The following is a 19,562-nucleotide window of genomic DNA, read 5'->3' on the forward strand; positions in this document are numbered from 1 at the left end:
CATTTAGCAATTGTGCATCTTCCTCTTTACTTATTCAATTATTTTGTTTATTTTCTACTATTTTGGTAGGTAAAAACGTTACGTTTTGGAAGGCAAGCGGAATCCCCTTCTTTCTCTATCTACCCTAATGAGGAATGTAAAGATTTGTAGTTTGGGTTTCCATTGATTCGACCAGATCCACCCTGACCCGTTCTGTTCTCTGACCTTTGACCTTTGTCTCATGACTGGGTAGCTAGAAAACGATCGATAGTAAACTAACAGACATATCTGGTCGATCGCAGGTAAAAATGGCGGAATTGGGTAAAGCTTTTCTGTAAGTCTCTTTCTTCTAATCTTTCGTCTCGACTCCTTTTCTTTAAAAAAAAAAATCTTTCTGTTCGTGGATTAAATATAGAAGTTTAAAGTACAAATGTATGCACTTCGAACGTCTGGAATACATAAAATGGAAGTAGTTTGCGACTAGACACCTGTAACAAAATATTATCTTTTAATGGGAAATTGTTTATCTTCCTCATCTAAAAATATATATCCATTTTTAAAGCATAATATAATTAGAATAAAAGAGCATCATCTAACAAACGAGCTCCCTCTCACGCTTCGCAACATCGTCGCGTTGTATACGACACGTAACACTTTTTAACACCTGAATTATTTATTTTTAAATTCGGTTAGCATTTATATTATACCAAAAATAAAAAAAAAGACCGGTGAATAATCAGTAATTACGTTTAGAGAGTGGAAAAAATGGGGGAGGAATTTTTTTTGTCGTGTTCTCTAGCCATTCCCCAATGGGAGATTTTTCATAGTCTATTATATTTGTACGGTGTCATCGTTGTCATATCTATCATCATTTTGTAACCTCGTGAGAAAAGCAGCACTTTTGACTACCCCACGGTCTATGATAAGGATGACAGGTAGCTAAAATTTTACCATTCAACCCAAGTAATGGAGACGTAAGAGTGTCGAGAATCTGCACCTCGTTTAGCTCCTTTGTTCAACGAATAAAAGCTGCTTGTATTCAGTTGTTAGCTTGTCCAACAAAAGCAATGTGTTTGCACTCGCCATTGTTCATCTTAACATTTAGATTTTCGTAACAAAACTCTATTTCTTTGATGATGTTTTTACGTTATCATCAATTAAAGAAAATAGAAATGCAAAAGTTGAATTCATTCAGACGTTCTCCCTCTCATTTAATTGGCCTTTCTTCGGTTTTGATGTCTTCCAACTTACAAAACTCTGCTTTACAATCACTTCTTCTTCTTCCTCCCTTCTTTTCTTCGCATACTAATGAAAAATAAAGTGATTTCTTTTTACAGTTTTCTTCTAATTTTCTAGTTTAACGTTGACTAATTTACGTATATAACTTTAAAGCCGTGCAATAGTCGTATTGCGCGGATTATTGCATATTTTTCTACATAAAAAAATAGTAAACGAACTCGAACACGTATTTACTTGCAACGATCCGGCAAACACGAATAGTTAAATTGTTATTAAGTATATTTTTGTACGTCGAATTTTAACAGGAAGAGCTTAAAAATTACAAAAAGATATATAAATTTTATATTCTGGAAATTAAATTACGGTGAATAAAATGAGAAAAAAGTGTTGTATATACATACATAAAATTTATTTTTGACTTGAATAGAAAATTAAAAATAGTACAAGGTTATTTTTTCTTCTTCTTTCATTGTTATTTATGTAAGAGGAGGAAGAGGAGGAGGAGGAACAGGATAGAAGTTTCAAAGCATCTCGTGATCAGAATGAAAGTAGTTACATGGAGGTAAAAAAAGAATTTTTGTAACAATATCAAGTGATTTTCACCTTCTGACATCTACTTATTTACGTTTTAACGCAATGCTTGTCACATCAATCTCTGACACGTCTTTATTGACCTAAGAGGGAACGTGAATCTCGACATTCCTCCTGAGGACGATCATGCGCCTCACCGGCATCAACACAACCTTCATCGACCAACCTCCATTGTATTTCTTGGATCCTATCCAATATCCTCCCCCTAAAAAAGAATTTATACGAGAGATTCATAATACCAGAAAACTTCAGCACCCCTTCATTAATACTACACTTGTCATGTTACTCGGCTCTTTTATATATATATATAAATCCTTGCACATCCCAAAACATCCCGTCACATCTCTCTACACAAAAATATTCGGGGATTTACGTAAGAATCTTTAACATCCTTCTCTACTCTTTAACGTAGTACGAGTTCCAATCTCGTCTCATCTCTGCTCCTCAGCATCCTTCCAAAATTGGATTTTAAAATATGCAAATTTGGTGCTATTTAATAGTTTTTTTTTTTTTTTTACAAATTATACTTGGAGAAAATAATAATTTTTGTTTATTTTTCAACCAAATTTTGCATATTAGAGGGTCATAATTGAAATTCTCTCCACACTTCTGACGGATGCGTTTTTTTATTTTCTTTTGAAGATGCGAGATTTTAACTTTTATTTTCGAGTTTCTTAATTAAAAAATGACTTTTTTATCGCAAGAAACTGCATTTTTATGGCGTAAAATAGGCAAATTTAACGAAGTGAACCTCATTTACACGCATGCACGGCAGTAACATCGCATTGATCGCATCAACCGCTAAAGGATATTCACAACATAACCGACAATGGGAGCCAAGATGGCCGCGATCTTTGCAATCTTCTCTTTCTCTACCTGTAAGCGGGATATTCGAGTTAATCTCGGGTTATTACGAAGATTAACGAGTTGGTGAGGGGATCCGCAATATAAATCCTTTATATCTTAAGCATCCCAACGTAGATAGCCGATAATTAAACTATTAATAAATATCGATTTAACGGCTTTTCTACCGGTTGTTACGTTCTCGTAACGACAAATATGAAGATTATAAAGTATTAACTCAAAAAGAATGAATTTATACGGCGAAATCTTTATAATTTTTGCACTTTCTCCAAGATTTTACGTGTTTACAATTCGTTTTATAGGGATGAAAAAATGCGAATGTTTATCTGTTTGTCGAATATATTAGCTACTGTTTGTGAGTTAATCAAATCACATTGTGTTAACTCTTATAACGTTCTTCCTCGTTACTTCTTCCCTCGTTCTTTTTTATGTCTATAAATTGTATTTTAGCTGAGGAATTTCTCGAATTTAACGTTATATAAACAGCGAAACACAGTTTAAAAACCCTTAAGTTTAGCGAAGAAATCATTGAATATCGTTTTATAATCCTTCTATTTCTTAAATCCTCAGCGCTCATCGACGCAAAGACGTTTTAAACACAGTTCTAGACGAGGTAAGTACTGTAAGTACATTTGGAATTGGGTTGAAATGGAGAGAAGGGATCACGGTTCGATACCTTTGATTGGATAATACGTCGAAGTTTGAAAACGGATTGTGTGTCTTCTTGTTGTTTTTTTCCCTCTTTCTCCTGCTTTTTCATTCTCTTGGCTGGTCGTGTTTGAAAGGTTTTTGTCTGCAGACAACTGATGTTGAAACGTCGCTTGTGATTCTGCTGATAATATCGTTTCATTGATAGGACATTGTATTGATTTGTACTTTTCTTGGATACTCCGACTCAGTTTTTGGTTGAAAGGAAAGCACCGAACCAATTTATTGGATTAATTTGAAGGATTTATGTAGGAATTTATCATATTTTTCATAAAATTTCCATTCGTATAGAGTGATTTTTATTCAACAGTTGTCCTATTTTTCATACACATTTCGTTCTTCTTTCTCTATAATAAACTATAAGATGTATATTCTATTTTTCGAATCTTATAAAATATTTTCTAAGTTTAAATATTTAATTTTCTTTAAAGGTATTTACAGAGTAAAGGATTATATTATTTACGAGCCGAATTATATCTATAAATCTTAACTCCGCATACAGAAAAAAGACGAGTCGAGTTGGCTCCTCTTAACAGCTTCGTATTATAGCATTAATCTTAAAATATCCAAATGATATTAATAAATTTTTATGAAAATCTTGATTAAAAGCTTACAAAAAAATACATATCAGCATCTAAAAAATGCCTTTTTAGTTTTAGAGAGATGCTGCAAACCGGAAAGATCAACAAGAGCATCTTCTCGGATAAATTCATTTAAGTAAAGTAATATAAATGAATATTTCTTTCGGGGAGAGAGAGGAGGAGGAGAGAAAGTATATTAAGTAGAAAGCAATAAGAAAATTATCTATATCCGTGCCAGAAACCATTTTGTTCCGGTACATCAGATTTGATACAGGGACACTCACTCAAGGGACACGATCTGTACAAAACGACCATCAACGGGGATAGAAAATTGTTTTTTGCTCCACTAACTCGAGTCAAAATTTGTTCTGTTATGACGATTTTGTTTGGTAATCATTCTTTACATATATTTTTTAACTTTTAGACATAATGTAAATTAATAGAAGTAAACAGAAAGTTGAATTAAGAAGGAGGAAAGAAACGTTAAAGAATGTTGATTCTGTTTTAAATAGACAGTAAAGAAATTGTAGTTCAATCGAGCATAGATCGAAGTCTTTCAAAAACTTCCTTTTTTATTTTCTTTCCTTTTTTGTTTTAGATTTTGGCTTGTTAAAAGTAAAGAAAGAATGCAAATCGATCTAAAAGCCATTCCTTTACATTTTGACCTATAAATAACCTTTGAAATTCAAATGATTTTGAATTGTGTAGACATAGTCTTATAGTTTAAGAATTATAAAATCTCAAAAAAGTTGCCTTTAAAATCCCCCGTTTTTATTTATTTATTTATTTAAGGGACTTAATATGAAATGTAGAAGGTATAACGATTAAAAAAAAAATGATAAATTGAGAAAAATTCGTTTAAAATTTAATAGAAATTGTAATTTTTTACAATTTTTTTCTTCTTCTTCGTCTTCTTCTTCTTCTTCATTTTATCGATGGAATTTTATATAGAATGAAATTTTTCTGGAGATAAAATTAGCCACTCTTGTCACGCATGGAAACAGATGTTCTCTTCCAATGTTTGCTGCGATCAACCCACCTCACATTCTGAAGAATCTCTCAGTTAAGAAGAGAATAGTGGCACAATACAACAAGTCGAAGCACTTCACTGATTTACTTCTAGTTCTAAGCGAAAATGTGGTTCGAGATGGAAACCACATCACACGCTCGAATTCGATAACAGAGACTTTTTGCAGGATTCAATTGGCAGATCACGCAATCACGAAAAGTTCTCTAGAAGTAAAATTCTTAAAAAAAAAAAAAAAAAAAAAGGAGAGACAACGTGACATAAATTTTCGTCTTCTCGAAATTAAAATAAAATAAATAAATCACAAGTGATTAAATTTGTAAAGCCAATAAGTCGAGTTTGATGACTTCTAATTTAAAGAATTCGCAACTTTTCCTGTGAATTTTTTGGTAAATTATCTTACAGATCGTAAAATGATTCTATGAAGTTGTAAAAAAAATAATAATGCCATAATTTGTAAAACAATTAGTTTAATCCCCCGTAGAATTTGTACAGTACATTATATATTAACGGAACCACGTAAACAATCTCGGAAAAAAGAAGAGAAGTAAATAAGGTGAAGCTTTTAAATGTAATTTTTCTACATTTTGACAGGAAAGATCGCTCTTACAAATCACAAACATTGTTAATTAGTGTAGATGTCAAGGGAGAGAAGGAAAATTGCGACGATATTTGTGGCGCCTCTTCCAATGATTACGACATTAAAAGAGAGTCGAACAATAAAAGAAATCAATAATCGAATAAGAAAGTTCTGACCACCTACAACATGGATCTCTTTAGTTATATTCGATAAAGTAATGCTCCACTTGTTTCTACTTATAGACCCGTCTTGGGTCTAACTGCTAAAGCACAAACTGTGTCTTCTGCCACACAAAAAAAATTATATTACTCTGTTACTTTCGTTTATTGAATTTATTTCTAGTTGCTCATAAACCGTCCATAGTTTTATGTGCTCCAACATATCACAATCAAATATACAAGGTGAGTCAAAAGTCTGAATACAAATGCACTGTACTTGTGATGGGTGTGTGCACATAACTTGTATTCAGTTAAATTTCTTAGATATACATACACATTACACATAGATTACATTCTATGACTTAGAAATGAAGCGAGCACTTTGCTATGTATGGAGATTTTTGAACCACCCTGTAAATAGGTGCACGAAATAATTCTGTAGAAATTAATGGTATTTCTAAGAAATTTCTAAGAGATTTTGTAATTATAATTTATATATTTTTTTCATAATTTTTCCTATTAATGGTTACAAGTTGCTATAAAACTATAATACAAAAGACAGATTAGAAGAGCGTACAATCGTTCCTTTGGCATTGTAAAGAAGAAATTAATGATGGGACATTCAAACGAAGTGATTCTGATGCGGTATCATTAATTAAATGCTACGAGTAGAAGAAATTTTTTCGATTATAAATCCAACTCGGTTCATTTGTGGTACGTAAAACAGTTCGGGATAGCTACTAATTCCGTCTTTTGTTAAAGCTTAAATTCTAGACAAATTAAAGAGCACATCTCGAAAAAAAAAAAATCTATAAATCTGGAAAATTCGTTTTTTTACTACGAATAATTATCACTTCTTTGCTGTTTTCTACCAAGAGATAATGATTTCTATGCATTTTTTTTTTTTACTGCAAATAACAGCCTCTGATTATTAAATAAAATTCTTGCTTAGAATTCATAAAATTTGCCGTTCTATAAAACATATTTTATAGACTAAAACACTTATTTTTCATTTATTTTCGTTAACAAGTCTCACTTAGAGAATATCTTTTAGATAAAAGTTAACTCAATTATTTCTTACTTAAAAATTTGCATGTTTTCTATTTTAAATGAACTGATTAATTTTCTTTTCCTAAGAGAAAGAGAAAGGAAAAATTTTAATGTAAATCCATAGAAAAATTTCGATTTAAGATTCAATAGAAAAATTGCTAACGTGCATCATTTGTATTCAAATGATCTCATATTTTGAATTTTACAAAGATTTGTACGCTTAACTATTTAATTTTTGGGTCGAATACCATTAACGAGACGATGCAAAATACAAAAGCGAGAATATTTATCTCTTTTCGCATGAGAAAATTTACATAAATGTAGCTACATTTTTATAGCTCTATTAACCATTTATGCATTTAGAAAATCTCGTACTCTATTACTGAAATTTATATATCGATAATGTGAATAATAATAAGTCTATAACCGATCCATTATGTGCTAGTGGAAACGTAATTTATTCTTTATTTTTTCTTTCTATATTCAAAAACAGGACGTTAATATTTTATATCAGATCCCTTTTTTTTTAAACTTATATCCGTTTCCTTTATTTATTAACACTTTACATTAGTAGATTATAATTAATCTTCAGCAGTTTAAACCCTTTTCCTTCTGTTACTTTTACTTATTTAATAGTTCTAATCGGTTTCCTTTCTTTGTTACATCACAATTAATACTTAATAATCAATTTCTTAAAATTTTTCATCAATTTCGACAGCTGTTACAATAATAATCTATTTCTAATAATACGATTAGAAATCGATTTCTTTACACGTGTTTAATCTTGTTTATTTCGTCTGTGACCGTTATTTCAGTTTTTAAAAATTTAAAATAACGGTCAAAAAATAAACTTAAAAAAATTATTTACCGTTTTATTTAATTTTTAACGAAAATTAACAATATTTTTCCGTTTTAACAGCGGGATAAATCGAATTGTCTAGTTTCTGTTGGTCGACATTTTCTGCGTTAAGACGTTAATCTAATTTCAGATTTTTGCTCTCGATGCTCACCCGATTCGTAATCAAATTGGAAAAATTAATTAAAACATTCCGGATGGCTATTATTATGGTTATAATAAATCCTAGACTGTTAGATTGTAGCCATTTTAGATTGTTTGCTGGAGACGAGTTGTGCTGCCGATGTCCTTTCGTGATGTGCATCATCACTCTCTGAAGTGAGTGGGAGGCTTGGCTGCTGATGAAAGTGGTGCGCACAATCATTTGTTTCCATCTCTCACTTAGGCTAATCATTAGCGAAGAGGAACGTCGCCGCTTCTCTTTTCTCTCCTTCAAGAAAACCCTTCTCATAAAATGCAAGATGCAAACGTTTAATAATAATTATTTGATTTTTAAAATAACGCCGAAACGAATTATAATGATGATATATTTATTTTGACTTAATCTTCGTTGAAAAATAACTTTATTTTCGTCTCGTTTTCCATTCTCTTCGCCATATTAAAGGCACGTTCTTAGTTAAGCATCAGTTTATTATTTTCCAAGTAATTATTATTTTAAAGTTTATCTTACAGAAAATGGATTTAGTTGAATAATTACGCGATCCGATTTCTTCTGATCTTCTTTATTTCTTTTTTTTATCCTTTTTTTTTTATTAAAAAAAGGAGAAATGATTATGATTATTCTAGAATTATATTTGTATGTAGTATCAGAACCCGTCGAGCTGCTTAAATTATTAGTTTATTGTTTCCTGCAAACTACTGGAGCAATTAATTTAGTTATATGCGAAACTCATTATTCATAACTTCCCTTGTTTATAACGAACTTTATACTTTTGGCATAGAGAAAGGAACGTTATACACATTTTTTTTTAAAATGTGTAAAATATTCTTAAAATATCAAAAAATTATTTAAAATTTTGATCGAGTTATATAGATACTTAATGCAATTTTTCGAAATAATTACGTTAATTAGCTCCTTATATGAAGTTAAATTAGATTATTTTTCGGCTTGATTTTCTTCTTCGTTTTTTAATTTTTAAGAAGGAAATTAAAATTTTAAAGTCACTTATCATTTATTCCAAATAAAAATTCTTTAAACGAATAAAAGCGGGAGACTCTCAATTTTTTTAAAAAGTAGAAAAATCAATTCTAGATAAAAATCATTCATTCGAGAAATTTTTAAGCATCTCTACTTCAAACAATTCTTTCTTTTCCACTGTTTTTTTTTTCTCCCCTTTCTTTTAACTAAAGCATTTTGTCGAGTCATTTGTGGCCGTTTAAATAACCCAAATTATTACCAAACTACATGAAAAAATTGTTAAAAAGAAAGAAGAATCTATCTATATATATATATTATTAGCTCTTTCTAATAACGATTTATCTAATTACAATTATTACAAATTAACCATTTCATTGTAAAGTTTATTAACTTCAATTATTTGTGAAGAGTGTAAGTCTTTGCTAAAGAAGCTGGACGTTTTCTTGTATTTATCCCCCATCTTAGGTCATCCCGTTACAAACTATTCGGGTGTCAAGCTCAACAACAAAAAAAAAAAAAAAAAAAAAAAAACGACGAGGGTGGAAATAACAAACGATGTGGAAATGGAACGTCCAACATGCTCTGTCTACCGATAGTGGTGCACTAAGGGTGCGATAAACTGTTTATTCTGCAGCAAGAACGACGTTGCCGTTGTATCGATGGCTAAAACTGGAAACTACGAATATAAAAAATAAAATAAAAAAATATTCCCTTTACATTTTTATACAGAGTTTCTAGCGGTAGTTATTCGGAAGCACGCCTTCTTCTTCTTCTTTTTTTTTTATTTTATTTTTTATTTTTTCAATCAAGATGTCATGAGATTACCTGAGAGATATCTTCCAGGTGTTAGGAGGGTGGGGCTCCATTCAAATGGGCGTTTGCTTTCTCCTTTAAAACATGGCTTCCTGTATACATTCGTATTCGGGCGATGTCGAACCTTTCTCCAGCATTGGAGAAGAGATGAAATAAAATCGAAATGATCATTACATTTTTAGAAAACATGTAAAAAAAAAAGAAAAGAAAAAAGAAAAATATCCATTTTAAAAATAGTAAAATTTACATATTCTTTTAATGTAAATATTTAAATTTTTACCATTGTGCTATGCCTTTAGCCGTATCAGTTATCGCATCGATCGAAAAACTAAAATAAAATTATCTTTAACTTTTAATAATTTAATGCCGGTTCATTGAAGGTTTTGAATAATAAATAGGAAGAAATTAATAATTTTTTTTTATTCGTAATATCAGATTTACGCTTCGTTTAATAAAAATAATAAAAATTCTTCAAATCTTTAAGTAGAAAGACAGACAGAGAGAGAGAGAGAGAGAGTGGGAGAAGGAGACTGTTTTGTAGTTAGGATGCTAATAATATAATTTTCTTTCTATAAAATTCGAGAATTTGCTTAATTTAAAAATTTGAAATTCTATTTACGTCATAGTTTCGTGTCTTAATTTTAATTTTTTGTAATTATTTTTCTGGATTTATTAGAAGGAATTAAGGTAACTCTCGCTGTGTTTGGCATTACTTTTATGTACAGTACATATTTTTTTTATATATTCGGCTCTTTTTGGCATATAAAAAATGGCGTAAATTCAAAATACACTCTATAAATTTTCTTCGACTGATAAGTGGATTATATATTTCAATACTATTTGTTCAGATATAAGGTTTATTTTACGGATAAAGTCGATAACATTTGATAAATCGCACGAAATTTAATATTTAAAATTAAGTCAAATTTTAAAAAGTTAATAGGTTTATTTATTAAATATTTTATTCTTCCACGTATTTTATTGATAACTTATTTAATAACGAAGAAGATTTGGAGAAAAAGATTGAAACGTTGGCATAATACGCAACTAACATCTTGTATCGATATTTGTCATCTGGTAACATTGACGTCATAGCAATTGATCATGCCCTTTCCAGTCTTTTGGGTCAATCTTCGAAACGTTGGTCAGAGCCTATGAATTATAATTGGTGCGCGTTGTTATGCAATCAATCCACAGTACATCCTGTTTTGTCTACAGAGTGTAATAACTTTGGAGGTCTCTCCGAGGGTGGCCCCCGCTTCTGCTCCAAACTAATCAACTGTGGGGAAGATATCGGGTGGACTGCAGCAATTGCAATGACTCACCAGAAGGACGGTTTCCGGTTCGTGCACTATTTCCGCTCTGTTACCCCATGACGTCATTGGATCTAATTGTTCGAATTCGCCTTTTTCCTAATAATCTCTTTCCACCCCCCGTTTTTTAGGTCGGTTACAATAAGATCAAGAGTTAACTGACCCGAAGAATGTCTTGTATCTGCAACCATCGTAAAGTTATAACTAGTTACTGGTGAAATAAAAATCATTGTTAGCTTTATCTAGAACTCATTAACGGGAAGATTTTCTACGTAGCAAATAGGCGAAAGAATCCATTTTTTAAGCTTTGAACTTTCTTTAAATGTATTTTCCCTACTTTAAAATGTTACGTAATGGTCGAAGTTTAAGATATTCGATAGGAAACACAGAAAACTCTAAGAGATATTCAGTCGAATCCAAGTTTTGTGATGGTATCCGGACCCATGGACGTAAAGCACGTCTCGTTGGCATTTATCTTAAGGAGAACCCAATCATCCGTATGAATGACTCGCACGTTTTCCCAATTTGAGGGCGATATAACACGAGTGGCAAACTTTGGAAGATGTGTTTCCTCCCTTCGACTCCTTCCAAAAAGCACTTAGACAACAATGTCGGTGATGGAACTATTCTACTGAATAATTTGCCCTCTTCACTCCAAGAGTGCCTTATCAACAAGGCATTGTGGTAACTATTAACTCCGGCCATTTTCTCCCTACGTTTTTCTGCAGACGTCTTATGTATAACCACGATTTGATACCATTAAGCAGAAGAAAAAGAAATTGCTCTTCTTCCAGATACCGATCATTTTATAAAAATAGTAATATTTGATTAAAAAAAATTATTCTTTAAAAAAAAGAGAGATATTTTATATTCAGTAATATCACTTAACTTCAGAAAATCGATATCGTAGCAATAGATTAAATCATAAAATTTCTTTCGTACAACCGAATATTCGTAGAAAATATGTTTTCCTATTCAAAAAGGAAAAGGAAAAAAAAAAAAACATTTAATATTCTCGAAATATATATTTCAATTTTAAAAGTAAAGCGATATACTTTATAGAAAATGAAAATCAAAATTGGTTAGGCCATTTCCAATCATCTAAACAAACAAAAAATATATTTATATATAACTTGATAAATGAAGATTTTCACCCCATTCTTCTGTCATAAACAAAGACCTCAATCTATTCCATTCTTTTAAAAATTATCCCAATTCTTTGCTTTCGTTCGATTCCCATTATCATGAGATATACCGAGGTCGAAATACTAGAATCGTCACGTCAATTTGCATGCACAAACATGCTGCTTGTGTTACTCTTTGCGTGACGAATATCCTTACGCTATCTACTGCTTGGAATATTGACCGGCCTCACGAGAGCAAATGTGATGGTGAGGATGCTGAATGCACGAATCAACTCTATCGATAGTCTCTACGTCAATATACTGTTTTCTCTTATATTTATCTAACTGAATTCTGTGCATCTCCTTTCTAACTCCCTTCCTCGTCATCCGATCCAAAAAACGTAACACCCCGCATAGCGAACAAAAGAGAGGGGAAAAAAGAATCGGATTTTAACAGAAAATATATAAAATTTTAAGTTATAAAAAAAACGATTTAATGACAGTTACGTGCTAAAATAGTTTGTAAAAATATATTTAAAAAAAAACAAAACACTTCATAATTGATGTATCGATCACTAGATGGCACCATACGATATGTTATTCCCGAGAGATTTTCCATCCCCCTGACGAAAAAGATGTACTCTTAAATCTCGCTGATTTTTGCGGATAAACAAAGATGGAAAGGAAAAAAATCAAAGCTGTTTCGAGTTAGAGAGAGATGAAAAAAAAGATCATTACATGCACGAAAGAGTTTGGAAACAAAGAAGTAAACTATATAACATGGCTTATTAATTTTAAACGCAGTTTAAAATCTGTAGATGATACCGCTGTGTTAATTTCTCTGATATCCCTCTTTTCCAAATTTCCCTTCTACTTGTTTTTTTGCAAATCTGCATTGGATATTTAACCCTCCAATACAGTCGTTGTTAACAATCACTTTATAAATTTTTATAGACTGTAGAACGTATTAATATTTTAAAAATCGAACTGATTGAATATAATTACTATTTTGGTAGTTATATTTTTTTTATAAAGTGTGTAATTTCCTGATTTTTTTCCTCCCCCTGTTTTTTTCGCTAAGATGGTTTGAGTAAATGAGATCGATTAATCCTCCGCCCTTCCTGGCTTGTGAAAAGTGCGTGTGTGTAACAATTTCTTAAAAATCTCGAAATATTAAAGAAAAATATATGTTCTATATATATATATTATACATTTTTACATTTTATTCTGTTATATTAATTACGAAATTATTTTAAAGATTATATGCTTTAAAATCTTTCAAATTGATCGAGTATATAAGAGTATTTTAAATTGTTATCTTTGAAATTTTTTCGTTGTATTTTAAAATGAAAATGACAAAAGTTTCATTTTAAACAAATAAATTTTGTATTTTTTTTATAAAATAGTCAGTTTCAACAATTAAAATGTATTTTTTATAAAATAGTCAATTTCAACAATTAAAATGTATTTTTTTATAAAATAGTCAGTTTCAACAATTAAAATTTTGTATTTTTTATAAAATAGTCAGTTTCAACAATTAAAATATATTTTTTTATAAAATAGTCAATTTCAACAATTAAAATGTATTTTATTATAAAATTGTCAGTTTCAACAATTAAAATTTTGTATTTTTTTTTATAAAATAGTCATTTTTAACAATTAAAATTTTTAATTGATTAATATTGTTGTTTTCGCAATTAAAATCAGTCATTTTTCTCAAATTTTCCAGATTAAAATTTTAGTCAATCTGTAATCAGATTTACAAAGCATAGAATGACTTTGAAGGGTAAAAGAAAAAGGAAAGTTAACTGGCAAAATTAGAAATTTAATAAGTGACTTCATGGGACACAAATTGAAGTCTAGCCTTTTATGAAAATTCGTCATCCTCTGCTGATTTGCCATTACGTTTCATTTAAACAATCAAATAACGTTGTTCTGATTGAATAGAGGGGGAACGAATGTTGAAAAAAAGCAAAGTTTTATTCGTTATATCAGCTAGTTTATTAAATTAATTATTCAAACGAAGCAAAGCGAGTTACGTTGACGATTTTAATGATTAAGCCAAGTATATTTTCTTTCTTATTTTGCGTCAATCAGTAGTAAATTGGTCGTCCATCTTACTTTACGCTTTTCTACTTCTCTCTTCGCTTTGCAAACCACCTTCGGGCCATTTTCTATGCTTTCCAATAGTAAATTGAATTTTGAAATTCGCTCGAGCTCATCTACTTGCTTACGTCTGACACAAATTGCGAATTAGAGTTACAGAAACGATGCCGCAATAATTTTAATTGGAGAAAAAGTTACTTCGACTTACTTTTTAAAGAAAAATTCTCCGAGGAAAAATTTATGTCTTTTATACTAAGTCGAATCGAGAAATCGAGCATAACGATGAGAAATTTTTATCATATTTATCTAAACATTGGATGCTGTCAAAATTTTTGCAACTTTTGCAAAATAATACGATGGATCCTAGTATTTTTGCAACTCGGAACAATCCATCACGAGATTTTTCGGATCAAAGAATCAAATTACCCAAACAATAGCGAGCGAATCTAGTCTTATCTTTTGTCGTTACAAAGTGCGCCAATTCTCAGCATTCGACCCAAAAGTTCGTTCATCCCGTTGTGTGATCGAACAGTTTTCTATCAGTCGTATTACTATGGTATTACCATGGAAATTGCCATGGTAATCCACTATAGGTAAGTGTATTTGCGAGAAGGACGGTTCATAAAATTGCGCTTAACATTCGGAACTACCAGCTGATTGAAGTGAAGAATGGAAAGGAGTTAGAAGGATAGGTAAACATACAGATTTCTGGCGTAAAGCCAGACCCCGTGACACAGTACAGTGCCCATTGCTGTGCAATAATGAGACGCTATGCTAGCTTGTGCGAATTTATCCCCGTGTCTCTTTCTATTGTCGACGTGTCATAAAGATGACAAATGACACCTTCCGATAGAAATTTACGACCCTCTGCTAAAGATATCAAACTCGGAAGTCGAAAAATTTAAATTTCCGACCTAATTTAAACCTGGTTTTTGCACCGGCGCAGAAGAAAAACAAACAAAAATAATAATAATAATAATAAAAAGAAAGGGTGATGTTTTTGCACGCGAGTTAAGTAGAAAATTAAATAAGATTTACTGGTAGAAGCATTCCGGTTAATTATAATCAGTCAGACATTCATTTATAACCTCTAAATATCTGTAAAGTCGGTGCGTGGGTGTAAGAAACCGCCCGGAGGTTGTCGGGGATGGAAATAAAGACGGCGCCTGCGCGTTGCTATTGATTAACGTCATCAACGAAATTTACCCTCGAGACGACGTTACGAATGCGACCCAACTGTTCTTCACGCTATAGTTTCCAGTTTACTTTAAGCAATTAGCGATTCTTCTCGACGAATTTACGACGTTCGAAGCATTAGCGTAACACAAACGTGAGAGAAACGTGACGAATTCGTTTTCCCATGCTCTTTTATTATCGAGTGGCAACGTTCTTCGCGGGGTTTCGAAAAGTTGTTCCGAGTGACCTCTTATCGACAATCGTTCATTGTGTTTCGATTTCCTGGATGTCGTGCCAAAATTAGTTTGACCGAACCTTCCCCCCTCTCGATAGATTATCGTAACAGTTCAAAAATAGACCTCCGACCGGGCATGTTCGATGATGCGGTTTATATATAACACAGCACTTCTCGATGTGTGTGTGTGTGTGTTCTACCATGGTATCTGTCCAGCGGTAGATCGCGATCCCCTAAGGCTAGCCAAAAGTAATGGCCGATTAAATGGGGTTGAGAAACGGAGAGGGTTTGTCTAGGATTTCGGGGTGGCGGATCGACGAACGTAATCTCGCGCATCCATGTTTGTTTGTCGGAATGAGGTTGGTTGGCATCGAGCTTCTAACATGTTATTTCAAGTGTAAGCAGTTAATAATTTTCATAACGTCGCTGCGGACATTGATCGATGGGGTGTAAGAATGTCTCCGCACTTTATCGATTCTTAGATGTTGCAGTCAAGTAATCCTGCCAACAGTAATTAAAGGAAACTATGTAAAACAGCGGAGGAGGTAGGAAAGAGGAGGAGGAGAAAAAATGACGGCAATATAATTGATCCGATTTAAATTCTCCGCTCTGTCCCGTTAAGAAGCGAAGGGGTTTAAGGTTAACGGGTTTTAATATGAATGATATGGCCTATCTACGATCGAAACTTGCTTAATGTGCCGTTGTTTTCCCTTTTTATCGCTTCTTTCGTTACGTATCGCGAATTCTTTCGTTAATTAACGCCGTTATTCCTTTATTTCTCTCCGATTTTTTCTCAAATTTATATATCTAGCATATATAAATTTACATTTTATACATTTTTCTTTAGCATTTTACAAAATAAGGCTCAAAATAATGTAAACCGACCTTTGATAAGAGTTTAAAACTTATCTTAAAGTTAGTATAAAACCAATTAAGAACGGAAACGATTTCCTATAAAGTAACCTTGTTTTTTCTTCTTTTTCTCTTTTAACTGGGTGTTAGTTAGTTTAGGAAGTTAAAAGATTTAATTTTCTCTCTGTAAAGTAGTCAATATAAAATAGGAATTTAATTTTTTATACTTTTAATTTAAAGAAATCCAACCGAAACTTGTGCACTTTATGCGTGTCGGTAAACCGTCTTAACCTTTCCTTTAATCACTTATTTAACCACTAAACAAGTATTTAAAGTAATAAAATGTATTCCAGGTATGATGATGATGATAAGTGAGCATTGATATATAATAATGATAACGAATTCCTCAGCATGACTCGCTACAGAATGCCACCAAGTGGAATATCTAGCTGTAAAGTCTGTTATAAGAAAAAAAAAAAAATTAAATTGCGGAATAAAAGTAAATTTTTAGGAAATCGAAGTGTTATGTGTTACCTTTATTTAGTATTTATAATGAAAATAAATCGCTGTTTTTATATAATTAAAACCTACATAAATTAAAGTCATTAAAAGTAATATTTTTTCATTAAATTGTCTCCCAAAATGACACATTTATTATAAAATAAAAATGTGTCATTTAAAAATACGATTTCGTGACTTTTAACTGGTTAAAAATAGTAATTATTTCATCAACTTTTGTCGTCATAAACGATGATTTAATTAACCTTATATCCTCTACAAAAATGATATTTGGCATTTGTACTTATACTCGATGACAATTCTTTTACTAATTAACCAATATATATATATATATATATATATATATAATAAAATAAATGTTAAGAAAATTCATTTTTTGTGTACTTTATTTTACACGAAATTTAATTTTTTTTAACATTTTACTCCAAGAATAAAATCGATTTTCTTGATGAAAAATTATGAAATTTTCTGGAATTAAAGTATGTATATACAGAAGAAAGAAGCTTAAGATGATACGAGGAGAATCAAAAAATATTTCGTTTATTTCACTTTCTACATCATACTTATTTGTCAGTAATCAATTGTATTTTTAAAACTTCAATTCTATAATTTTTTTTCTTTTTTTTGAAATTTAAGACAAATACAGCGGACGGGTCCATCACGAACAATCGATAAACAGCAGTTTCTGATTGATTCTTTTCTTCTTAACCTCCGACACTTTCCTATCCCCCATTTGCCAACGATTGTTTTTGCTTCAAAATCATTGGAGTAGGAAGATTATATTTTAAAAAAATATATATAAAAAACAATAAAAAAAAACTAATCCAGATTGAGTTGGAGGTCTTTCCTATTGACTTTTATTAGGTATGAGCTTTTTGGATGGTAGAATTTATATATATTTTGATGTTTCCTTTAACCCCTTTTTTTTCCTTATATCGATAAAGCTTTCTGAAATGGAGAATATCGACGCCCCTCTCTTCTGTTTTGGTGTTGTTTAGAAAAGGAAAATGCATGATATGTTAGGATATGACATAAAGAGATTGATAGCCTCCATATTTATAACGATTTTTCTGTAATTTAATTACCCCGGAAAGAAAAAAATATATATATACATTTATTTATGTATTACGTCAAACTTTACTTGCTTAAGTTCTGAATTAATGTTTAATTATTTATTTTTTTACGTCAGAAAGGGGGGATTGTACTTCTTAAAACAATCGTGTAGTGTTTAAGAACAAGTGTTTTCAATCACGATTTTTTTTTCTAATTAATATATATATATATATATTGTAAAATATTAAACAAGAAACCATTTGAAAGTAATGTCGACCCATCTTAGTAACAAGAAAGCTATTGTTTAAGCAGCAGCCTGCTAAATATTGAGCGTAAACTGTGTAAAAATTTCTACTTTTTCCTTCCTTTGCGTAGAATAAATTACAATTGTATCGCTATAAAAGCAAAGAAGAGCCTTAAAAAATAAAATATGATTCCTTATAATCTCATATTTTTATTATAAAAATAGTAATTAAATTTTCTTCTAAGAGGTTATTTTTTTTTTTTATAATATTCTTCTGTTAATCTCCATCAATATAGAAAGTAATGAAGAAAGACGTGTCTCAATTTATTTAAAATTGTTGGAAATAATTTTCATCCTTCTAATGCATTATAACGCCTATACAAATACACAAATCTGTTTTTAAAATGTATAAAAATTATCGAGAGACCTTTATAAAAGCTTTACGTTCAATTTTTAAATAATTTTTTAAGTTTTTTTTAAATCAAAATCAGCGTGGTAAAATCTCCTCCTTTAAGCTACGAGAACGACATTAAAAGCAATTTAAAATAGAATAAAAGAAGGGGGGAAAATATATATATATGCATTGTAAATATGCAAAGCACTTAAGTTTTACGATAAGATTTTGTTTACATAAGGGAATGCTCGATAAGTTTCGATACAAAGTATACAAATAGATAGGACAAAGGATAGAGTTGAGAAAAAGATAGAAAAAAATGGAAATAGGTTTTCTACTAAAGTAATGAAGGAAATAGCTGAGGGAGATGAGAGAAAATCCAACATAATAGAAGCCACAGACTTTTCAATTAGTGAACATTAAGGGAAAACGGAAATTTAAAACGACGATGGAAAGAGACATAAATGAACATAAGGCATCCTGGGATGAGGATGGAACGTCATTCACCTTCCTCCTAATTGCAGACACGCTTTGTGATTAGTACCTTCATTCATTTAGTATAAAGAAGAAGTTAGTGCTGTTTCTCTCTCTCTCTTTTTTTCCCTACTTTCTCTACAATACTTTTCCTCTTATTTATAAATTTATTTTATCTCAGAACTGATTGATACATTAGCATTTTTTAAAATGTAATATGTAGCGAGCATTCGCTGCAATTTTTTAATTACTCGGGCGTTTTTAATAACATAATGGAAATTGCCTAATTTATCGAAATTAAAAAGTTAAATGGCCCCAAATTATCCTTACTTATTTCAAATGTAGTTTAAATATCTTAAAATACGAGAATTATTCAGAATAACTTATGTAAATTAATGTAAAGGTTTATCTTTAGCAGTTTTATAACACTAAAATGAGGGAGATTATTTATATAAATGTTAAAAATTATCTTTCTTATATGAAGAATA

The 19,562-nt window shown here is 30.9% G+C and overlaps 1 protein-coding gene across 15 annotated transcripts in view; it reads left to right on the top strand.

Annotated features, from left to right (window-relative positions):
• LOC136980013 (protein turtle-like) overlaps nucleotides 1–19,562 on the top strand; it is a 339,436-nt gene that overhangs the window by 20,837 nt on the left and 299,037 nt on the right. The gene's annotated exons all lie outside the window — the stretch shown is intronic.

The sequence above is a fragment of the Centruroides vittatus genome, unplaced genomic scaffold (genome assembly GCF_030686945.1).
Source record: "Centruroides vittatus isolate TY-2023 unplaced genomic scaffold, ASM3068694v2 contig_658, whole genome shotgun sequence".
Taxonomy (NCBI): domain Eukaryota; kingdom Metazoa; phylum Arthropoda; class Arachnida; order Scorpiones; family Buthidae; genus Centruroides; species Centruroides vittatus.